Raw genomic sequence first — 24,104 nt, 5'->3', positions numbered from 1 at the left:
GAGGCCTTATTTCTGGGCTCTCTATTCTGTTCCATTGGTCTATGTGCCTGTTTTTGTACCAGTAACATGCTGTTTTGGTTACTCTAGCCTTGTAGTATAGTTTGAAGTCGGGTAACATGATACCTCCAGCTTTGTTCTTTTTGCTTAGGATTGCCTTGGCAATTCAGGCTCTTTTTTGATTCCATATGAATTTTAAAATAGTTTCTTCTAGTTCTGCGAAGAATGTCTTTGGCAGCTTGATAGGAATAGCATTGAATCTGTTAATTATTTTGGGCAGTATAGCCATTTTAATGATATTGATTTTTTCTTTACATGAGCATGGAGTGTTTTTCCATTTGTTTGTGTCTTCTCTGATTTCTTTGAGCAGTATTTTGTAATTCTCATTGTAGAGATCTTTTACCTCCCTTGTTAGCTGTATTCCTAGGTATTTTATTCTTTTTGTGACATTTTTGAGTAGGATTGCCTTCTGATTTGGATCTTGGTTTGGCTGTTGTTGGTGTATAGGAATGCTAGTGATTTTTATACATTGATTTTGTATCCTGAAACTTTGCTGAAGTTATTTATCAGCTGAAGGAGCTTCTGGGCTGAGACTATGGGGTTTTCTAGATATAGGAAATTCATAGCAATTCTAATTTCAGATAAAATGGATTTCAAACCAACAACGATAAAAAAAGACAAAGAAGGGCATTACATAATGGTAAAGAGTCCAATTCAGCAAAAGACCTAACTATCCTAAATATATATGCACCCAACACAGGAGCACCCAGATTCATAAAGCAAGTTCTTAGAGACCCACAAACAGATATAGATTCCCACACAATAATGGTGGGAGACTTCAACACTCCACTGACAATGTGAGATCATGAAGCCTGAAAATTAACAAAGGTACTCGGCACCTAAACTCAACATTGGGTCAAATGGGTTTGATAGACCTTTACAGAACTCTCCACCCAAAACCAACAAAATATACATTCTTCTCATTGCCAGATGGCACATACTCTAAAATCAACCACATAGTTGGACATAAAACAATTCTCAACAAATGTAAAAGAACTGAAATCATACCAAACACACTCTCAGACCACAGCACAATAAAAATAGAAGACTGAAAATTGCTCAAAACCATGCAATTACATGGAAATTAAACAACATACTCCTGAATGACTATTGGGTAAATAATGAAATTAAGACCGAAATCAAGACGTTCTTTGAAAATAATGAGAACAAAGATACAATATGTCAGAATCTCTGGGACACAGCTACGGCAATGTTAAGAGGGAAATTCATAGCACTAAATGTCCACATCAGAAAGTTAGAAAGATCTAAAATTAACAACCTAACTTCACAATGGAAAGAACTAGAGAAGTAAGAACAAATCAACCCCGGTGGTAGCAGAAGATGAGAAATAACAAAAATAAGAGCTGAAATGAAGGAAATCAAAACATGAAAAAACATTCAAAGGATCAATGACTCCAAGAGTTATTTTTTGTTTTGTTTTTCTGTTTTTGTTTTTGTTTTTTTTTTTTGGAAAAAAATAAGAAAGGCCGGGCACAGTGCCTCATGCCTGTAATCCCAGCACTTTGAGAGGCCGAGACGGGCAGATCATGAGGTCAGGAGATCGAGACCATCCTGGGTAACATGGTGAAACCCCGTCTCTACTAAAAATACAAAAAAATTAGCCGGGCATGGTGGCGGGCGCCTGTAGTCCTAGCTACTCAGGAGGCTGAGGCAGGAGAATGGCATGAACCCGGGAGGCAGAGCTTGCAGTGAGCTGAGATTTGCAGTGAGCCAAAATTGTGCCACTGCACTCCAGCCTGGGCGACAGAGCAAGACTCCATCTCAAAACAAAAACAAAAACAAAAACAAAAAAACAACAAAAAAAAGACCACTAGCTAGACTAATAAAGAAGAAAAGAGAGAAGATCCAAATAAACACAATTAGAAATGATAAAGGAAATGTTACTACTGACCTCACAGATAAAAAAACAACCATCAGAGACTACTATGACCACATCTACACATACAGACTAGAAAACCTAAAAGAGATGAATAAATTCCTGGACACATACACCCTCCCAAGACTGAGCAAGGAAGAAATTGATTCCCTGAACAGACCAATAATGAGCTCCGAAATTCAATCAGTAATAAATAGCCTACCAACCAAAAAAGGCCAGGACCTGAAGGACTCACAGCTGAATTCTATTAGATGTGCAAAGAAGAGCTGGTACCATTCCTACAGAAACTATTCTAAAAAATTGAGCAGAAAGGACTCCTTCCCAACTCATTCTATGAGGCTAGCATCATCTTAATGGTAAACTTTCAATGACTCTCCACCACCAAGAGGATGAATTTCTATCTCCTTAGAATGGCATATAAAGCCTTTTGTGATTTGGCCCTGACTTCCCTCTCCACTCCAGCAGCTGTACTTAAGTACTTTTAGGTCCCTTAGGGAGCCATAACTTGTGGCATTTTTACATGTTACTTCCTTGGCATATATATTTTATTTTATTTTTGTCAGGCCCACACCACTTAGATGTTGCTGACTCTAGTAAAGCTTCCCTTACTCCCCAGGTGCTGGGCTAAGTACCCCTATTCTGGGCTCCCTTCTGCTTACCATATCACAGCACTTCCGTGACTTCATAATCGTCTGTTTACTTGCCATTTCCTCTATTAAATTCTGAGCTCCCTGATAGGAGTATTCACGGTTAGAGTCTCAGTCTCTATTACGGGCCCTAGTACACTTCAGGGACTCAAAAGCTTTGCTGATATAATGCAAGGTGATAAAAAAGTAGAAAGACTTGGGATGATCTTGATTTCTGAAGGCATCAAACAGGAATTAGAATAAAGCAGCAGGAAAAACGAAGGCCTTTTTAAGTTCCATGAGAACTACGGTTTGCAAGACTGGTCAAAACAGTACAATGCAAGCGGCAAGAATCAGGAAGTGCACAGAAACAAGAAGCTCGGTGCACACTGGGATCAGGCAAGCATCTGGGAGAAGACTGTAGCAAGACTGGATCCTGAGGTAAAATCCTGTCTAGTTATGAAATCTCATTCTCTCTCTCTCTTTTTTTTTTTTGAGACGGAGTTTCACTCTTGTTGCCCAGGCTGCAGTGCAATGGCGCAATCTCGGCTCACCGCAACCTCCGCCGCCTGGGTTCAAGTGATTCTCCCGCCTCAGCTTCCCGAGTAGCTGGGATTACAGGCATGTGCCACCACGTCCGGCTAATTTTGTATTTTTAGTAGAGACACTGTTTCTCCATGTTGGTCAGGCTGGTCTCAAACTCCCAATCTAGGGTGATCTGCCCACCTCGGCCTCCCAAAGTGCTGGGATTACAGGTCTGAGCCACCGTGCCCGGCCCTCTCTTTTTTTTTTTAAGAGGAGACAATCCGAGGATATGAGCAATCTGACGTCCATAGTTTCATTAGGTGAGTGTGTACACTTGATAAGAGAGATATGTTGAAATCGTGAGTAGGTTATATTAGTAACAAAATCCTCACTCATTTCCTGCTATGCAAGAGGTCAGAAGAAACTAACTAGGTTATAGATGACGTTAATCCTTCTGTGAATGTTGATTAGAAGGTGCTCACCTGATGTCACAGATGAGCTAATTGCAAACATGCCTGCAATCCTAGATGAACTTTGGAGGACCTCTTGATTTATATAGTGATTCATGAATGGGTGCGCTCTTCATCTACCTCTCTTTTCGAGAACCTGAGCCACCACTCCTAAGCACTGGCATAGAAGCATGCAAAGTCTTAAATCATCAGCAGTTTTATAGATTTGAGCCCATCATAAAAATATAAAACAAAGTGAATAAGCTCATCCATGTGAAAGATGATCTGCTTTGTATTATGGACACATTTTGGCCCCATCTTTATTTTTTTTTTCTCTCCACTATTTCCTGTAACTGGCCTGTTTTGAGTGATGTATTGGAGAGAAGGCCTGTGTCAGATATCTTCAGCTGCCTGTCATGAGTAATTAAAACCAGTCGTGTTATTGCTTTCCTTAGTTCCAGCTGACTCTTTGATGCTTTGGTGTCCATGCCAAAAAACTACCTCTTATAATCATCAGAGGCCAGTGTTTTTGCAGAGGTCACTGCAAGCTAATTAAGCAAATATGTGAAAAATAGTTTTAAATTATCTCTATTAGTGGAGTGTGAGTATACATGTATTTAGAGTGGGGGTTGAAGAGAGACTTTTAAAACAATAGCTGACTTCCAGAACTAGTAATTTGGTGTCGGAGAACTACGTGTATATGGCACCTTTGTACATTCATTAAGTTGGCACAATTTGACCTTTTGTTGCATGACAGACACTGTATTAGTTTCAGCAAATAAACATATAGAAAATGTCTTAAAAGATCATGGGTCAGTAATGGGACATATAGATACATAAATGATAGTAATAATTCAGGATAAAATGGACTAAATGAGTGGTATGTACAAAAAGTTAAAAAAAATAGGTAAAAGAGTAACTCCATCTCTGGGATTTGAGGGAGGTTACAGAGAATCATTCATTCAACACATTTTTTGGTTTTGTTTTGTTTTGTTTTTTTGAGACAGAGTCTTGCTCTGTCGCCCAGGCTGGAGTGTGGTGACATGATCTTGGCTCACTGCAACCTCCGCCTCCCACGTTCAAGTGATTCTCGTGCCCCAGCCTCCCAAGTAGCTGGGATTACAGGCATGTGGCTAATTTTTTGTATTTTTAGTAGAGACGGGGTTTCGCCATGTGCCCAGGCTGGTGTCAAACTCCTGAGCTCAAGTGATCCACCTGCCTCGGCTTCCCAAAGTGCTGGGATTACAGGCATGAGCTATCGTGCCCAGACTCAACACATTTTTTAATGCCTACCATGTGCCAGGCACTGCTCAAGGATCTCAGGCTACATCAAGGAATAAAACCAAGGTCCCTGGCCTTGTAGAGCTTATACTCTAGGAGAGGTGGAGAGGTCATAAATATAAATAAGTAAATTATTTTTATGTTAGAAAGTGGTGATGGGGGGAATAGAGTAGAAGAGGGGGATTGAAATTCATGGGGGGATGTTTGTAACTTCAAAGAGTTGTTGGTATTGGCTTCATTGAAGAGGTGGCATTTGAGAAAAAAAATGCAAAGATGAGGGCATAAGCCATGTTGATATGTGGGGAAAAAGGGAACAGCTAGTGCAAAGCCCTAAGTCTTAAGTGTACCTGGCCCATTTGAGAGACAGCAAGAGGTCAGTGCAGCTGCAACAGTGAATGAGGGAGAGAGCGTAGTCATATATGAGGTTCAAGGATATGACTGGGGCAAGATTATGTAGGATCTTGTAGGTCATTGAAACGACTTTCACTTTTATTCTGAGAAGGGGAGCATTGCAGAGAAGTGACATATGACTTGTGTCTTAAAAAGATTCCTCGCTTCTGTGTCAAGAAATGATAACTGGGGTAAGAATAGAAGCAAGGAGACCAGTTAGACCAGGACTTGGTAAACTGTGGTTCATGATCCAAATCTGGCTTATTGCTTTTTGTAAATAAACTTTTATTGGGACATAGCCAGGCCCATTTGCATTACCGTAATAGAGGTGAGTAGTTGCCACAAGGACTGTATGGCCCATGAAACGAAGAAATACTTACCGTATCACTCCCTATGAAAAACGTTGCTGTCCCCTATGTTAGAATATTGCTGCATTTCAGGAGAGAGGTGATGGTGGCTTAGACCAGGGTGTACCACTGAAAGTAGTGAGAAGTGTTTGGGTTCTGCATATATGCAAAATTAAAACCAACTAGATTTGCTGAATGATTGGGTGGGAGGGTGTAATAAAGGAAAAGTCAAAGATGAGTGTCAAATGTTTGGCCTGAACTACCAGGAGAACATAGTTTCTATCATTTGAGATGGGGGAAGTTGGTGGTAAAACAGTTTTCATGGTGAAAGAAGATCAAGAATTAGAGCAGCTTAAACTCAACGTTGGTGAGTGTTGGGATGACACCAAGTGAAAATGTTGAGGAGCCAATTGAATATGCAAATCTAAGTTCAGAAGAGACTACTAGGCTGAAGATGGAATATTGGGAGCCATCAGCATAGAGTTGATATTTAAGGTCATGATTCTGGATGAGATTACCAAAGGAATGAGTAAACACAGAGAAAAGAACAAAGGATGAATCCTAGAACTCATAATCATGAAGTTTGGGAAGAAAAGGAAAAACCATTAAAGGATACTAAGGAGGAATGACCAATAAAGTAGACCAGTAAATTAAATCAAGAGTAGGGTGTTCTGGAAGCCAAATGAAGAAAGTTTATCCAGGAGGACAGAGGAATCAAATATATCAAATATTTCTGATAAGTCAAATAAGAAGAGAACTGATAATTGACTATTGCAATTTTGGTAGACTAGGTAGGACCAAAAATTGGATTGGAATAGATATAATTAAGTTTGGAAAGAGAAGAATTAGAGAGAAGGAGTACAGAAAACTCTTTCAAGGAGTTTTTGCTGGAAAGGGAGACAAATTTGCAAAAGAATAAGGCAATTTCAGGCAAGGGAAGTAGGATTAAGAGAAAGATTCTTGTTTTTAAGATGGAAGAAATAATTTTTCATATAATTTCAACTTTTATTTTAGATTCAGGGGTATATGTGCGGGTTTGTTATATGGATATATTGGGTGATGCTGACATTTGGGGTATGATTGATTCTGTCACCCAGGTAGTGAGCATAGTACTCAATAGGTTTTTGACCCTTGCCTACCTCTCTTCTTTCCACCCTAGGAGTCCCCAGTGTCTACTGTTGCCATCTTTATGTCTATGACCACCCAATGCATAGCTTTCACTTACAAGTGAGAACATGTGGTATTTGTTTTTCTGTTCCTGAATTAATTCACTTAGGATGATGGCCTCCAGCTGCATCCATGTTGCAGCAAAGGACATAAGTTCATTCTTTTTTATGACCATGTATTATTTGATGGTGTATATGTACCACATTTTATTTATCCAATCCACTATTGATGGACACCTAGGTTGATTCCATGTCTTTGCTATTGTGAATATTGCTGCAATGAACATACACATGCATGTGTGTTTTTGGTAGAATGATTTATTTTCCTTTGGGTATATAGCCAGTAATGGGATTATTGGGTGGAACGGTTGTTTCATTTTAAGTTCTTTGAGAAATTTCCAAACTTCTTTCCACAGTGGCTGAACTAATTTACATTATTTCCAGCAGTGTATAAGCATTCCTTTTTCTCTGCAGCCTCATTAGTGTCTGTCGTTTTTTGACTTTTTAATAACAGCCATTCATTCTATCTGGTGTCAGATGGTATCTCATTGTGGCATTGACTTGCGTTTCTCTGATGATTAGTGATGTTGAGCATTTTTTTGATGTTTGTTGGTTTGTTTTCTTTTGAGAAGTGTCTGTTCATGTCTTTTGCCCACTTTTTAATGAGGTTATTTATTTTTTGCTTATTGAATTGTTTAAGTTCCTTGTAGATCCTGGATATTAGAACTTCATCATATGCATATTGTGAATGTTTTCACTCATTCTGTAGGTTGTCTGTTTATTTTGTTAATGGTTTCTTTGGCTATGCAGAAGCTCTTTAGTTTAATTAGGTCCCACTTGTCAAATTTTGTTTTTGTTGCAATTGCTTTTGAGGACTTAGTCATAAATTATTTCCAAGGCCAATGTCCAGAGTGGTATTTCCTAGTAGGTTTTCTTCTAGGGTTCTTATAGTTTGAGGTGAAGGTGGAAGAAATAATTTAATCGTGTGTATGTATTTTGATGGGAAAGATTTGATAGAGATGGAGAAATTAATGATTTAAGAAAGGAATTGCTAGAGTAATGTCATTGAGTAGTTAAGACAAGATAGAATCTGGTTTGCAAATGGGAGGATTGAATTTTAAATAGGAGCATGGATAAATAAATCCTCCCTAGAAGCAGGTGGGAGTTTATGTGTGCAGATTCTGGAGGGGGTGGTGGGAGTCTATGGAAATCTTTTTTTACTGCTTTAATTTTCTAAGTGAAGTAGAAAAAAAAGATCATTATCTGAGAGTAAAGATTGAGATGGTGTATTGTGGGTTTGAGAAGAGAGGAGAAAGAACAAAATAGCCATCAAGTATACGGTAGAATGAATGGATTGGAAAAGTATAGTATGATCATCAAGCAGCAGACAGGCTAACTTAAGGTTCATAATCTTGTGCATTTGTCTTCAGCTCATTCTTTTGCATGGTTGTAGGCACAATGATAAATTTAAGCAGGGTTGTGATTTTTTCAAGTGCGTATAGCAGGGACAAGGAATTGAGAGTGTATACAAATGAGTGAATATGTTAATTAACCATGGAATTTAAGATGAGTAAGTATGAAAGAGAGGATATTAATGAGGTTACAAACAGTGAAAAGACAGAAAGAGGAATGGATTGGAGATCCTGGTGAAATTGGAATTGAGGAATTAGAGGGAATAAAGTGATAGATGGAAGTTATGGTCAGAGAATGGGATAAACTAAATTGAGATTATACAGGGATTATTGGTGATGAGAAGGTCTAGGGTTCTAAACATATAAACATATGGCTGAGGTAGTATGAGGGTCGGATCACTGAAAAAGAGGAGTTTAGCAAACTGAGAGGGTAGAGTGTTAGACAAAATCTCTAATGGGTGTATTGCAATCATCCAAGAATCAAGACATAAGTGGTATTGGATAGGGTGAAAGTGAACCAAGCATTAAAATCAGTGGGAAATAAAGGGGTATTACCTGGGGGCTGGTTGGTGACATAAACAATGAGGGATAATGGGTAATATGATTTATATGAGATTAACCCCTAGAGTACTTAGTGAGGAGAGAAAGAAAGAGAATAGTTTGGAAATAGCAATGAGGAGCAAATGTGAACCTACTGCACATATGATTTAAATTTTTACATGGGACTCCAAGGATAAGTGGATAAGGGAGATAGAGTCTGGGGAAAGAATATTTCAGGCATAGGGAAATCATTGGGCATTTAATTGCATGTGAAAAGACATGTAATTTAAGATATGGTGAATATATCCACATGGCTGCATTATCAAGTGGGAGCATGGTGGTTACAGATGTAGAGAGATCTGGACATGGTAAAGCAAGATGGAAGAAAACGAAGTTTCTGAGACTAGCTAGGTTGGGGCAGATTGTGCAAAGAGACTACCTAAGGTTTTTAGTCAGGGCACTGATCTCATCAGATTATTTCACAAAAATAAATCTTGCTACAATGTAGAAAGAGAGGTAGAGGCAAAGAAGGCAACTAGAAAGCTACAGCAATAATGAAAACTACAGGTAGAAGGGTTTGAACTTAGGCTGTTCAAGGGATAGAGGAAACATTGGGAAGGGAAAATCAACAGGAGCTGGTGATTGTTTGAATGTGGTTAGTGAGGCAAAGAAGGGAATCAAGGAAGATTTGAAGGTTTTTGACTATAGCCGCTGGGTAAAATATATTACCTTTTACTAGTTTAGGGAATAAAGGAGAACAACTAAGATGGACTGACAGATTATACATCTTTTAATAGGCAATAACATCGCAGAGCCCTAAGGCATACACCTTATTCTCTAGATAGATGTTTATTTATTTCACGCAACTAGACATTCCTTAAAGTATCTTCAACACTGGTGAGGATTCCAAGAGATATTTTCAACGCTGGTGAGGATTCCAAGAGACCAATCGTATTCTTTTATCTAAATGATTTAGTCAATTTAGAAATAGACTTGAGGACCAAGGATCACATATTACTTTACTATATATAAAGCAAAGTTGGAGAATGCATCTTGGATCTGCATTCCAAACTTTCTTCCTCCCACATCCTACCTCTTCCTACCTCACAAGTCTAGATCTTGGGATATGATTACCCCTGCCTGTCTGCTGCACCCCATCCCCTCTCCAAAACAAAATAGTCTAGTGTGATGGGTTAATATTTGCCAAGACAGATACAAAGAGATCTGCAATCTCCCTTGATCCAGGGAGAATGGATGGCCCTGACAGGAAAGGAGAAAATGATTGCCACATCTTTATGCTTTCTTTCCACAGTGAAACAGGAGCAAGCAAAAAGACCACAGCTTGCTTTGTGAGTCTAATCACTTTTCCAAATCCTAATGAGAGGAGCACTACTTTGACTGTGGGAAGGAATGAGTAAGATATAGAAAAGGGACAGAAATGTCCCCTCTTCCCTTACTGATCTCTCCTGGAAGTGGAATGGAAATCTTTGCCTCTCTATGGAAATTAAGGAATGGGGTAATAAGCACTTCCCTAGAAAGGAAAGAGTCCATGTTAGATGTAAGCAAACTGGCAATATAAGTGCAGGTAAGGTAGTCTAGTCATATGTGGCCCCTAAGTAGGGAAACATACCTCCCTGTGTACAAAATGTAGGGCCAGAGCACTCTAAGGGAAACAGAAGATAGAAGAGTCAGATAATACATTCAGAACAACAACAACAAAAAAAATCAAGGTGCTGGGAAAAGATGACTGAAGCTCAGTATATCAATTACATCAATGATTGGATCGCAGGTTGAGCTAGGTGAAAAGGGGAATGTTTATTATGTGGATGCAAGGGTGATATAAAACTCAGTGGCAAGAATGCAGCCAGACCTTGGGATGCGACCAGAGATGAGAAAGCTGCTGGAAACCAGGAAATAGACTCTTCTATTCAAGCTTTGCTTTGCTCTGAACATATGCTTGAGTTTTCTCTTTCCTTGTGGGTGGCATTCTCTGCTCCCTAGTCCACATAACAGAAAACATGGGCACCCTCAGCTTCCCAGTTTGCATGTTCTATATTCAGCCACAGGGAATGAATGATGAAGTGATGGACTATCTCTGTCTTGGTAGCCCTTGCCCTTGCTTTCAATTCCCATTTCACTGAGAATGGTCACCAACTGTTCTGGCAGAGTCTCACTTCTTCTCCTATCAATCAACTGTGGCCAGGGAGTAAGGTCACATTGTGCAATATGGTTGTGTCTCTCTCTTTCTGTCCACCCCCCACTCTCAGAGGCCTTTGAACCAAAGCAACTCCATCTTGAATAGGAGCTGGGCAAAATATTGCTGAGACCTACTGGCTGCATTCCCAAGCAGTTAAGGCATTCCCAGTCACAGGATGAAATAGGAGGTCAGCACAAAATACAGGTCATAAAGACGTTGCTGATAAAACAGGTTGCAGTAAGGAAGCTGGCTAAAACCCACCAAAAATCAAGATGGCAATGAGAGTGACCTCTGGTTTTCTTCACTGCTATGCTCCCACCAGCACCATGACAGTTTACAAATGCCATGGCAGCGTCAAGAAGTCACCCTCTATGGTCTAAAAAGGGGAGGCATGAAAAATCCACCCCTTATTTAGCATATAATAAAGAAATAATCATAAAAATGGGCAACCAGGAGCCCTTGGGGGCTGCTCTGCCTATGGAATAGCCATGCTTTATTGCTTTGCTTTTTTAATAAACTCATTTTCAACTTACTCTATGGACTCTCCTCGAATTCTTTTTTTGTGTGTGAGATCCAAGAACCCTCTGTTGGGGTCTGGTTTGAGACCCCTTTCTGGTAACACAGCTATGAGCTATAGGTGAGGAGCACAGTTAAAGGAGGAGGCAAGCTGGGAAGGCACTCCAAAATTATCTTCAGTGCCTGAGTGTCTTCATAGTCTTCGTTGTCTTCAGTGACTAAGATCAGAAAACAATAAGAAAATTTAAATACATGTAATATGTCCATGCTATGCCCTAGAGATATACTTAAGCAGTCTCTTGAGAGGAATTCTTTAGAAGACTTTCTTGGGAAGTCAGTTCACACCTGCATTTGGAACCTTAGCAAGAATAAGAAGGCTGCAATTTTCCTGCACCGTTGGGTTAAATACGTGTACAGAAAGGATTTGGGTTATTGCAAGAAGAACGAAAGGATGTCCTGGAAGAATGTCTGATTCTCACCGCCTCTAGGAATATTTGTCAAGAGGGAAAAAGTAATGTGGCAGACAGACCCTCTGTGTCTACCAGATGTTCTCTGACAATATCTATTGTTAGAATGGAAATTTAAATTATGAGAACCAGGCCCATCAAACAATGAAATATCTAGTGACGTTTTGAGTCCTATTCAGTAGGCCTTTCTGAGTATTGCTCTGAGTCTATCCACTATTTCTTTCTTTTTAAAAATCGTATGATTTAAGGTGAACACCATGCTATTTTGGTATACACAGTGAAATTACTACAATGGGTGAGCAAATTAACATATCCGTTTATTGAAATGAAATGTAAGTTTATCTCCGAGATACTGTTTGGCCTTTCCTTGGATCAGAAAGTACATGAGGAGAACTTTTCTGTCTCTTCCTCACCTCAGCCCTTTGGAATTTCCTTTCAAATGGTGGGAAAATAATAGTAATAAGCACTCAGTGAATGCTAAGTTCTTTACATCTGTGATTTTACTTAATTCTTTCAACAGCCCTGTGAGATAGGTGTTTGCACTTTATAAGTATAGAAACTGAGCCTTAGAGAGTTTAAGGGAATAGCCCAAGGTCATGTGACTGGTTAAAGGACCAATCACAAATTGGATCCCAGTGCTGCTGATATAAAAGTCTGTACTCTCAAAATAAACACCACCAATATGATGATGTCTGGGAAACATGAAAAGACTATATTTATAATAATTTATTTATATGACTCTGTTATAAGAAGAAATGGATTCAAACATTTGATTGTATATGAGAAAAACTTGGAAGTAGATGAGCAAGTAGAGCTTCATAAACTTGATTTAGTAATTTTCCTGAGTGTATCTGAGTGAGGGTAATGGCTTTCCCCTTCCACTCCCAACAAGATTCTTGTCCCACTCACTTATAATGTCAGAAGATTCTTCAGATTATTTTTTCTTTTCTTAAATTTTGATTATCTTTTATTAATACATAATATTTGTACATGTTTGTGCGGTACATGTGATATTTTGTTACATGTATACAATGTGTAATGATCAATAATGGTATTTAGGATATCCATCACCTCTATCATTTATCATTTCTTTATGTTGGGAACATTTTAAATCTTTCATTCTAGCTATTTTGAAATATACAATGTATTGTCATTAACTATAGTCACTCTCCTGTGCTATTGAACACTAGAATTTATTCCTTCCATTTAACTTTATGTTTGTACTCATTAACCAACCTCCCTTCATCACTCCCTCCCCAGTCCCTTCCCAGCCTCTGGTAACTCTCATTCTACTCTCTACCTCTATGAAATCAGCTTTTTTTCTTTTTTTTGCTCCCATATACAGGTGAGAACATGCAATATCTGTCTTTCTGTACTTGGCTTATGTCACTTAACATAATGACCTCCAGTTCCATCCAGGTTGCTGCAAATTACAGGATTTCATTCTTTAATATGGATAAATAGTATTCCATTGTGTACATACCACATTTTCTTTAACCATTTATTCACTGATGTACTATTAGGTTGATTACATATCTTGGCTATTGTTAATAATGCTGCAAAAAACATAGGGGTACAGGTATCCCTTTGGTATACTGCTTTTCTTTCCTTTGGATAAATATCTATCAGCTGGAGTGCTGGATCTTATGGTATTTGTATTTTTAGGTGTTTTTTTTTTTTTTAAGTTCAGGGGTACATGTGCAGGATGTGCAGGTTTATTATATAGGTAAACGTGTACCATGGTGGTTTGCTGCACCTAGGTGGTGTCCCATCACCTAGGTATTAAGTCCAGCATCCATTAGCTATTATTCCTGATGCTCTCCCTCCTGGCTTCACACCCTCTGACAGGCCCTGGCGTGTATTGTTCCCTGTCATATGTCCATGTGTTCTCACCATTCAGCTCCCACTTAGAAGTGAGAGCATGCAGTATTTGGTTTTCTGTTCCTGAGTTAGTTTGCTGAGGATAATGGCCTCTAATTCCATCCATGTCCCTGCAAAGGACATGATCTTGTTTCTTTTTATGGCTGCATAGTATTCCATGGTGTATATGTACCACATTTTCTTTATCAAGTCTATCATTGATGGACACTTAGGTTGATTCCATATCTTTGCTATTGTGAATAGTGCTGCAATGAACATACACATGCATGCATCTTTATAATAGAATGATTTATATTCCTTTGGGTATATACCCAGTAATGGGATTGCTGGGTTAAATAGTATTTCTGCCTCTAGGTCTTTGAGGAATCATCACACTGTCTTCCACAATGGTTGAACTAGTTTACAATCCCACCAACAATGTATAATTATTCCCTTTTTTCTGCAATCTCACCACCAGTATCTGTTGCTTTTTGACATTTTTTTTGAGACAGGGTCTCACTCTGTCACTCAGGCCGGGGTGCAGTGGCATGATCTTGGCTTGCTGCAACCTCTGCCCCCTGGTCTCAAGTGATCCTCCTGCCTTAGCCTCCCAAGTAGCTGGGACCATAGACGTGTGCCACCATATCTGGCTAATTTTTGTATTTTTTGTAGAGACAGAATTTCAGCATGTTTCCCAGGCTGGTCTCGAACTTCTGAGCTCAAGCAATCTGCCCACCTCATCCTCCCAAAGTGCTGGGACTACAAGTGTTAGCCACCGTATCCGGCCTTGACTTTTTAATAATAGTCATTCTGACTGGCATGAGATGGTATCTCATTGTGGTTTTGATTTGCATTTCTCTAATGATCAGTGATGTTGAGCTTTTTTTCATGTTTGTTTGTCCCATGTATGTCTTCTTTTGAGAAGTGTTTGTCCGTGTCCTTTGCCCACTTTTTAATGGGGTTATTTGTTTTTTTCTCATAAATTTGTTTCAGTTCCTTGTAGATGCTGGATATTAGGATTTTGTCAGATGGATAGATTGCAAAAATTTTCTTCCATTCTGTAGGTTGTCTCTTCACCCTGATGATAGTTTCTTTTGCTGTGCAGAAGCTCTTTAGTTTAATTAGATTCCATTTGTCAATTTTTGCTTTTGTTGCAACTGCTTTTGGCATTTTCACCATGAAATCTTTGACTGTGTCTGTGTCCTAAATGGCATTGCCTAGATTTTCATCTAGGATTTTTATAGTTTTGCATTTTACCTTTAAGTCTTTAATCCATCTTGAGTTGATTTTTGTATATGATGTAAGGAAGGGGTCCTGTTTTAATTTTCAGCATATGGCTAGCCAGTTCTCCCAGCACCAATTATTAAATAGGAAATCCTTTCCCTATTGCTTGTTTTTGTCAGGTTTGTTGAAGATCAGATGGTTGCAGCTGTGTGGTCTTATTTTTGGGTTCTGGGTTTTGTTCTAGTGTTCTATGTGTCTGTTCTTGTACCAGTTCCATGCTGTTTTGGTTACTGTAGTCCTGTAGTATAGTTTGAAGTCAGATATTGTGATGCCTCCAGCTTTGTTGTTTTTGCTTGGGATTGTCTTGGCTATTCAAGCTCTTTTTGATTTTCATATGAATTTTAAAATAGTTTTTCCTAATTCTGTGAAGAATGTCAACAGTAGTTTAATGGGAATAACATTGAATTTATAAATTGCTTTGGGCAGTATGGCTGTTTTCACAATACTGATTTTTCCTATCCATGAGCATGGAATGTTTTTCCATTTGTTTGTGTCACCTCTGATTTCTTTGAGCAGTGGTTTGTAGTTCTCCTTGAAGAGGTCCTTCGTTTCCCTTGTCAGTTTTACTCCTAGGCATCTTATTCTTTTTGTGGCAATTGTGAATGGGAGTTCATTCATGATTTGGCACTCTGCTTGCCTGTTGTTGGTGTATAGGAATGCTTGTAATTTCTGCACATTGATTTTGTATCCTCAGACTTTGTTGAAGCTTCAGAAGCTTTTAGGCTGAAACAATGGGGTTTTCTAGATATAGGATCATGTCATCTGCAAACAAAGATAGTTCGACTTCCTCCCTTCCTGTATGAATACACTTTATTTCTTTCTCTTGCCTGATTGCCCTGGCCAGAACTTTCAATATTATGTTGAATAGGAATGGTGAGAGAGGGCATCCTTGTTCTGTGCCAGTTTTCAAGAGGACTGCTTCCAGCTTTTGCCCATTCATTGTGATATTGGTTATGGATTGGTCTTATTATTTTGAGCTATGTTCCTTCAATACCTAGTTCATTGAGAGGTTTTTTGTTTTGTTTTGTTTTGTTTTGCCAGAGTCTTTCTTTGTTGCCCAGGTTGGAGTGCAGTGGCATGATCACAGCTCACTGTGGGCTCCATCTCCAAAGTTTAAAAGATTATCCTGCCTCAGCCTCCCAAGTAGCTGGAAATACAGGTGTGCGCCACTACACCTGGCTAATTTTTGTATATTTAGTAGAGATGGGGTATCACCATGTTGGCCAGGCTGGTATCAAACTCCTGACCTCAAGTGATCTGCCTGCCTCGGCCTCCCAAAGTGCTGGGATTACAGGTGTAAGCCACTGCACCCAGCCAGTCACTACGCCTGGCTGAAAGTTTTTAACATGAAGGGATGTTGAATTTTATTGAAAGCCTTTTCTGCATCTATTGAAATAATCACGTGGTTTTTGTCTTTAGATCTATTTATGTGATGAATCACATTTATTGGTTTGCATATGTTGAACCAACCTTCCATCCCAGGGATGAAGCCTACTTGATTGTGGTGGATTAGCTTTTTGATGTACTGCTGAATTCAGTTTATTGAGGGTTTTTGCATCAATGTTCATTATGATTGGCCTGAGTTTTCTATTTTTGTTGTATCTCTACCAGGTTTTGGTATCAGTATGATGCTGGCCTCATACAATGAGTTAGGGAGGAGTCCCTCCTTTTCAATTTTTTTGGGATAGTTTTAGTAGAAATAGTACCAGCTCTTCTTTGTACCTTCAGTAGAATTCAACTGTGAATCCATCTGGTCCTGGGCTTTTTTTGGTTGGTAGGCTATTACTGCCTCAATTTCAGAACTCATTATTTGTCTATTTTGGGAATCAGTTTCTTCCTGGTTCAGTTTTGGGAGGGTGTATGTGTCCAGGAATTTATTCATTTCTTCTAGATTTTCTAGCTTATGTGCATGGAGGTGCTTACAGTATTCTCTTGTGGTTGTTTGTATTTCTGTGGTGTCAGTAATGATGTCCCTTTTATCATTTCTGATTGTGTTTATTTGAGTCTTCTCTTTTTTTCTTTATTAGTCTAGCTAGCAGTCTATTTTATTATTTTTTCAAAAAGTCAACTCCTGGATTCATTGATTTTTTGAAGGCTTTTTTGTGTTCTGTCTCCTTCAGTTCAGCTGATATTGTTTTTTTCTTGTCTTCTGCTAGCTTTGGGGTTTGTTTGTTCTTAGTTCTCTAGTTCTTTTAGTTGTAAGATTAGGTTGTTAAATTGAGATCTTTCTAGCTTTTTTGATGTGGTCATTAGTGCTATAAATTTCCCTCTTAACAATGCTTTAGTTGTGCCCCAGAGATTCTGGTACATTGTGTTTTTGTTCTCATTGGTTCAATGAACTTCCTGGTATTTGCCTTAATTTGATTATTTACCTAAGAGTCATTCAGGAGCAGGTTGTTCACTTTCTATGTAATTGTGTGGTTTTGAGTGAATTTCTTAATTTTGAATTCTAATTTGATTGTGCTGTGGTCTGAGAGACTGTTTATTATGATTTCAGTTTTTTTGCACTTGCTGAGGAGTGTTTTACTTCCGGGTATGATCAATTTTAGAGTAAGTGCTGTGTGGCAATGAGAAGAAGGTATACTTTGTTGTTTTTGGGTGGAGAGTTCTATATATATCTGACAGGTCCACTTGATCCAGAGCTGAGTTCAAGTCCTGAATGTCTTTGTTAATTTTCTTTCTCAATGATCTGTCTAATATTGTCAGTGGGATATTAAAGTCTCCCACTATTATTGTGTGGGAGTCTAAGTTACTTTGAAAATCTCTAAGAAATTGCTTTACAAATCTGGGTGCTCCTGTATTGGGTGCATATATATTTAGGATAGTTAGCTCTTCTTGTTGAATTGAACCCTTTACCATCATGTAATACCCTTTGTTTTTGATCTTTGTTGGTTTAAAGTCTGTTTTGCCAGGAACTAGGATTGCAACCCCTGCTTTTTCCTGTTTTCCATTTGCTTGGTAAATTTTCCTTCATCCCTTCGTTTTGAGCCTGTGCATGTCATTATGTGTGAGATGGATCTCTTGACAACAGCATACTGATGGTCTTGCTTCTTCATCCAGCTTATCACTCTGTGTCTCTTATCTGAGGCCTTTAGCCCATTTACATTTAAGGTTAGTGTTGTTGCATGTGGATTTGATCCTGTCATCATGTTGCTAGCTGGTTATTTTGCAGACTTGTTTATGTGGTTGCTACATAGTGTCACTGGTCTGTGTATTTTAGTGTATTTTTGTATTGGCTGGTAATGATTTTTACTTTCCATATTTAGTGCTCCTTCAGGAGCTCTTGCAAGGCAGGCCTATTGGTAACAAATTCTCTTCACATTTGCTTGTCTGAAAATAATCTCATTTCTCCTTTGCTTATGAAGCTTAGTTTGGCTGGATATGAAATTCTGGGTTGGAAATTCTTTTCTTTAAGAATGTTGAATTCTTAAAGAATTGGCCCCCCATTTCTTCTAGCTGGTAGGGTTTCTGTGGGGAGGTCCACTGTTAGTCTCATAGGCTTGCCTTTGTAGATGATATGGCTTTTCTCTTTGGCTGCACTTAACATTTTTTCTTCCATTTTGACCTTGGAGAATCTGATGATTATGTCTCTTGTGCATGATATTCTCATGAAGTATCTTACTGTGGTTCTCTGCATTTCCTGAATTTTAATGTTGGCCTGTCTTGCTAGGTTGGGGAAGTTCTCCTGGATGATATCCTAAAGTATGTTTTCCTACTTGCTTCCATTCTCTCTGTCTCTTTCAGGTACCCCAATCAGTCATAGATTTGGTCTCTACATAATCTCATATTTCTCAGAGGTTTTGTTCATTCCTTTTCATTTTTTTTCTCTATTCTTGTCTGCCTATCTTATTTCAGAATGATGGTCTTCAAGTTCTGAGGTTTTTCCTGCACTTGGTCTATTCTGCTATTAATACTTGTGATTGCATTGTGAAGTTCTTGTAGTGTGTTTTTCAGCTCTAACACGCTGGTTATGTTCTTCTTTAAACTGCCTGTTTTGGCTGTCAGCTCCTGTGTTGTTTTATCATGATTCTTAGCTTCTTTGTGTTGTGTTACAACATGTTCCTTTAGCTCAGCAAAATTCATTATTACCCACCTTCTGAAGCCTCATTCTGTCATTTCAGCCATCAGCCTCAGCCCAAGGGCTCAGCCTCAGCCCTTGCTGGAGAGGTGTTGTGATCATTTGGAGGAAAATGGGGACTTTTTGAGTTTGCAGCATTTTTGTGTTGATTCTTTCTCATCTTGGTGGGCTTATCTACCTTTGATCTTTGAGGTTGCTGATCTTTGGATGGGGTTTTTGTGGGGTTTTGTTGTTGTTGTTTTCTCTTTGTTTGTTTTTCTTTTAACAGCCTGCTGACTCTTCCATAGGGCTGCTGCAGTTTGCTGGGTGTCTGCTCCAAACCCTAGTTGCCTCAGTTTTTCCCATACCTGGAGGTATCATCAGTGAAGGCTGCAATACATCAAAGACGGCAGCCTGCCTTTCCTCTGGAAGCTCCTTCCCAGGGAAGTACTGACCTATTGACAGCTGGAACACACCTGTAGGAGGTGGCTGGAGACCCTGGTTGGGAGGTTTCACCCAGTCAGGAGGAACAGGATCATGGACCAGCTTAAAGAAGTAGTCTGGCTGCTTTTTGGTAGAGCAGCTTTGCGGTGTCGGAGATCCCTTCAGTGTCTGATGGGTTTGGGGTCTACCAAGGCCCTCAGGCTGGACCAGCTAAGAAGCTCGAATAACCACAGTGGTGGCCTGCCCTGCCTCTCAGGCACTCTGTCCCAGGGAGAACATGGGCAGGGGTGTCTGAAGGCCCTGGATGGGAGGACACACCCTATGAGCAGGAGTGGATTGGGTGTCCTGCTTAAAGAAGCAGTCTGGCCATGCCTCCACAAAACAGCTGTGTTGTGGTGGGGAACTGCCTCTTCCCCTGTCAGATTGGACTCTTTAAAGCCCACAGGCTGGAATGGCTGTCATCCAACCAACCCAGGTGGCAGCCTTCCCCTTCCCCAGGCACTCTATCCCAGGGAGAGATCAGCACTCTTTCCCTAATACCTGCTGGCAGGCATGGCTGTAGGGTCCAACTGGGAGATCCTGCCCATTGAGAAGTGGGTCAGGTCCCTGCTTAAAGAAGCAGTCGCCAATGATCTGGCAAAGCTGCTATGTTGTGCTGCTGGGGAGACCCTTCCTCGTTCAGACTGTCTGGACTCTCCAAAGCCCAAAGGCTGGAACTGCTGAGTTGACCAAACAGCAGAGATAGTGCCTGCCCTTCACCCCCAGCCCCCGACCGGGGCTCTGTCCCATCTCAGGCCTATTCCATTCTGTTGCTGGTAGCTGGCTGGGATTCCAAGCCAGTAGGTCTTATCTGCTCAGCTACCTGGATTCTCAGCTCCCTGGATTCTGCCCCTTCCTAGCGTGCATGCAGATGTCCCGCCTTGCCTGAGTTGCAGACATGTTTGTTGGGGTTCCTGAGGCCAGAGTATCTAAAGCTCCTGGGTCTCTGTGCGTGCCTGAGCAGCTGCTCTGCCAAGACTCCACACAGCTCTGTGGGTCAGAACCAAGATTCTGATAGCGTGGGCCACAGGGGGATCTCCTGATCTGCAGGTTGCCAAGATCAATGGGAGAAGCATGGTTTCCCAGGGTCGCACAGTCACTCACCACTCCCCTTGGGTGTGGTTGGGGGTTCCCTTGGCTCCATGTTGTTCCCAAGTGGGCCATCATCCCACCCTGCTTTTCTTTGTTCTCTGTGTGTTGAATTGTTTCCCTAATCAGTCCCAATGTGAGAACTTGGATATTTTAGTTGAAGGTGCTGTATTCACTAGCTCCTTTCATTTCTCTCTGTGTTGCTGTAGACTGCAGCTCCTCCTAATTGGCTATATTGGCCAGAAGTCTCCTATTTTTACTTTTTTGAGAAACTTTCATGCTGTTGTTTATAATGGCTGTACCAATTTACATTCCCACCAACAGTGTATAAAAGTTCCTTTTTTCTCTACATCCTCTCCAGAATTTATTGTCTTTTTGATAATAGCCATCCTAACTAGGGTAAGATGGTATCACATTGTGGTTTTGATTTTCATTTCCCTGATGATTAATAATGTTGAGCATTTTTTCATATACTGCTTGGCCATTTGTATGTTTTCTTTTGAGATATGTCTTTTCAGATTCTTTGCCCATTTTAATGAGATTATTTGTTTTTTGCTGTTGAGTTGTTTGAGCTTCTTGTATATTCTGGATGTTAGCCCCCTGTCAGAAGAATAGTTTGCAAATATTTTCTCCTATTCAACAGGCTATTTGTTCACTCTGTTGATTGTTTTCTCTGCCGTGCAGAAGAGTTTTAATTTAATATAGTCTAATTTGTCATTTTTTCCCCACTGCCTGTGCTTTTGAGATCTTAGCCCTCCCTAAGATCTTTGTCTAGATCAATGTCCCAGAGCATTTCCCCTATATCTTCTTCTAGTGGTTTTATAGTTTCAAGTCTTACATTTAAGCCTGTAATCCATTTTGAGTTGATTCTTTGTATACAGTGTGAGTTTGGGGTCTAGTTTCATTCTTCTGTATATGTATTTCCAGTTTTCTCAGCATCATTTATTGAAGAGGGTGTTCTTTCCCCAGGGTATGTTCTTGGCACCTTTGTCAAAAATCAATTGGCTGTAAACATGTGGACTTATTTGGGGGTTCTTTATTCCGTTCAATTTTGTCTACATGTCTGTTTTTATACAAATGTCATGCTCTTTTGGTTACTATAGCTCAGCAGTATATCTGGAAGTCAGGTAGTACGACACCTCCAGCTTTCTTCTTTTTGCTCAGTATTGCTTTGGCTGTTTGAGTTATTCTGTGGTTCTATACAAATTTTTGGATTGTTTCTCTACGTCTGTGAATAATTTCATTCATATTTTGATAGAGATTGCATTGAATCTGTAGGTTGCTTTGGGCAGTATGGTCATTTTAATGATATTAAATCTTCCAATCTTCAAATTCTTCCAAAAAACGTGGGATGTCTTTCCATTTGTTTTTGTTCTTTTCAATTTCTTTCATCAGTGTTTTGTAGTTTTTCTTGTAGAGGTCTTTCACCTCCTTGGTTAAATGTATTCCTAGGTACATTTGTTTGTAGGTGTTATAAATGGGATTGCTTTCTTGATTTCTTTCTCAGCTAGTTTGTTATTGGTGTATAGAAATGCTACTTATTTTTACATGTTAATTTTGTATTCTGCAACTTTACTGAACTTGTTATCAATTCTGACACTTTTATAGTATAGTCTTTAGGGCTTTTCTATATACAATATTATGTCATGTCACCTGCAAAGAGGGACAATTCAACTTTCTCTTTTCTAATTTGAATGCATTTTATTTCTTTCTCTTGCCTGATTGCTCTGATGAGGACTTACATTGCTACATTGAGTAGAAGTGGTGAAAGGGAGCATTCTTGTCTTGATCCAGTTATTAAAGGAAAGGATTTCAGCTTTCCCCATTCAATATGTTGAGCTATGTTCCTTCTATGCCTAGTTTGTTGAGAGTTTTTATAATGAAGGATGTCAAATTTTGTTAAATCCTTTTCGTGTATCAATTTAGATGATCATAAAGTTTTTGTCCTTCATTCTGTTGATGTGATGTATCATGTTTATTGATCTGCATACGTTGAACTATCCTTACATCCCCGGGATAAATCCCACTTGATCATAGTGTATTATCTTTTCTTGATGTGCTGTTGGTTTAAGTTTGCTAACATTTTATTGAGGATTTCTGCATCTATTTTCATCAGGAATATTCGCCTGTGGTTTCCTTTTTTTTGGTGTATGTCTTGGCCTGATTTTGGTAATGGGTGATGCTGACCTGCTAGAATGAATTAGAGAGAATTCCCTCCTCTGCAATTTTTTGGAATACTTTGAAGATAATTGGTGCTAGTTTTTCTTTGTAAGTTTGATAGAATTTGGCAGTAGAGCCATCCAGTCCTGGGCTTTTCTCTACTGGGAGATTTTTTATTACTGATTCACTTTCATTACTCATTATTTGCCTGTTTGGGTTTTCTACTTCTTTCTGGTTCAATGTTAGTTGTACATGTCCTATAATTTATTCATTTTCTCTGGGTTTTCCAGTTTGTTAGCATGTAGTTGTTCATATTACATATAATATGTAGTTGTTCTTATTACATGTAATTGTTCATATTGTATATAACTACCTGTTAGCATGTAGTTGTTCTCTGATAGTCCTTCGTATTTAAGTGGGATCAGTTGTAATGTCTCCTTTTTTGTTTCTAATTTTATTTGGACCATCTCTCTCTCTTTTTATTATTAGTCTAGCTAGCAGTTTATCAATTTTATTTATCTTCTTAAAAAAACAACTTCCCATTGACCCTTTGTATTTTTTTAAATCTCTGTTTAGTTCTGCTCTGATCTTTATTATTTTTTTCCTTCTGCTAATTTTGAATATGACTTGTTCTTGCTTTTCTATTTCCTTGATGTGCATCGAGAGGTTCAGATTATCTTTAAGAGGAATGGCCGTTCTGAAGAGGGCTGGGGCTGGTGCTAGATCTTGAGATGATCCCACTGGCAGCAGACCTTTGGTTGAGAGAGCTAGACCTCTACTGGAAAGACTAATCCTGTGGCCAGGCCTGAGGCAAACGCTCACCATACAAGAAGATTATCCAGAAAGACATTCTGAGCCTTTTCTGATCAAATCCTGGACCTGTCCTTTCTTGGTCTTTCACTCTCTTTACTTGTCTTAAAGAGATTTATCATCTCTTCTTCATTAACATAGTGTATTATTAAATCACTCCTCTGAATATGCACTAAGGAGGTATTTAATAAACTTTTATCTTCATTTGAGTATTTATAATCCATTTATTTAGATTTAAGACATTTCAAAAATTGTGTAAATGTAATTTTTGTTTGTTTGTTTATTTAAAGAAAATATGTGTGGTAATTAACTTAACCACACAGGTAACCTGAACTTTAAATTGTTTGGTTTTTGGTCTATTCACTCTGTCTCAGAAAATACTACAGAAGAGTTGACTTTTCTTTTTGGCATTTGAAATTTGATGAAAGTATAGGCCCCTTTTCTGGATAAACACACACATACACACACACACATACACACACAAATAATTT

General features: G+C 39.1%; 1 long non-coding RNA gene across 3 annotated transcripts in view; it reads left to right on the top strand.

Annotated features, from left to right (window-relative positions):
- The first annotated feature begins 330 nt into the window (after positions 1 to 330).
- The window catches only part of LOC130541447 (uncharacterized), a 69,883-nt gene continuing 46,109 nt past the window's right edge, over positions 331 to 24,104 (top strand). For all 3 annotated transcript variants that reach the window (XR_010112075.1, XR_008955503.2, XR_008955504.2), the window contains exon 1: positions 331 to 3,021. This is a non-coding gene — a long non-coding RNA (uncharacterized LOC130541447). The remainder of the gene's footprint in view (positions 3,022 to 24,104) is intronic.

This window comes from Pan paniscus, chromosome 1 (genome assembly GCF_029289425.2).
Source record: "Pan paniscus chromosome 1, NHGRI_mPanPan1-v2.0_pri, whole genome shotgun sequence".
In the NCBI taxonomy this organism is placed as follows: Eukaryota; Metazoa; Chordata; class Mammalia; order Primates; family Hominidae; genus Pan; species Pan paniscus.
Note: the sequence above shows the minus strand (reverse complement) of the source record. Positions and strands in the feature narration are given on the sequence as shown.